The sequence below is a fragment of the Octodon degus genome, unplaced genomic scaffold, assembly GCF_000260255.1.
Source record: "Octodon degus isolate 3935 unplaced genomic scaffold, OctDeg1.0 scaffold00035, whole genome shotgun sequence".
Taxonomy (NCBI): domain Eukaryota; kingdom Metazoa; phylum Chordata; class Mammalia; order Rodentia; family Octodontidae; genus Octodon; species Octodon degus.
The window spans coordinates 13176058-13177035 of NW_004524611.1; the positions used below are offsets into that span (position 1 = coordinate 13176058).

Consider the following 978-nt stretch of genomic DNA (forward strand, 5'->3'; position numbering starts at 1 on the left):
CAATAACTAAATACGTGATAAAAACAAAGCAAGTGATGAAAACATAATATACCAATCTGGATGCAATGTAGCTAAAGTGGTATTTCAATAATCTCATAGATTTAAAAATTTAGTTTTTTAAATAGAAAATGTGAATTACATCTTCAGCTTATGATGGAAAAAGAACTCTATTTTTCTTCCTACCTCTGACCAACAGAGGAAAACTTTATTCAGGCCCCAGAGGCTAAGGGTTGGGCAGGTTGTGCCCTCCAGACAAGGGGCTGGTAGAGCTTTTACTTGACCTACTTCTTGGGGTGCACAGTGGTGGTGTGGCCACACTTTTTCCTGTGGCAGTTTACAGCACAGGGGCGCGGGTGGGCGTAGCACTTGGGATAAATCATCTTCTCACAGTTGTACTTCTGTACAACTGTGGCCAGCTGGCCCAGGGACGGCTCGATGCTCCCACCTCACAGCAGAAGCAGCAGGTACAGGGTGGACTCTTCTTGGACGTAGTCTGAGAGAGCCCGACCATCCTCCAGTTGTTTGCCTGCAAATATGAGATGCTGCTGGTCAGGTGGGATGTGCTCCTTGCCTTGGATTTTGGCTTTCATATTCTTGATGGTGTCATGGGCTTGACCTTGAGGGCAATGGTCTTGCCCATCAGGGTCTTCACAAAGATCTGCATCTCCAATCAGCCGCCTTGTTGAAAAGAAAGAGGGCCAAAAACTCAATTTTTAAAAAACAAGTAATTGTTCAGCACTTGTTAAAACCAGACATATAGATGACAATATGATGTACAGAACAGAGCAGGGCCCAGGGATAAATCCATGCACAAATGGCCAACATGTGGGCCAAACAGCTCAAGGACAATACAAGGGCAACATAAGGTCCACGTTCCTCACTCAGCCACCCAGTCACTAGATCTTTACAATGGTGCTAGGATTATCCCATGGAGAGAGAACGTTCTGTTTTACAAATGGTGGTAGGACAGGGGCCTCC

General features: G+C 45.4%; 1 pseudogene; it reads right to left on the reverse strand.

The window, feature by feature from the left end:
- Positions 1–272: 272 nt before the first annotated feature.
- LOC111816601 lies at positions 273–664 on the reverse strand (annotated as a pseudogene).
- Between the last annotated feature and the right edge of the window lie 314 nt (positions 665–978).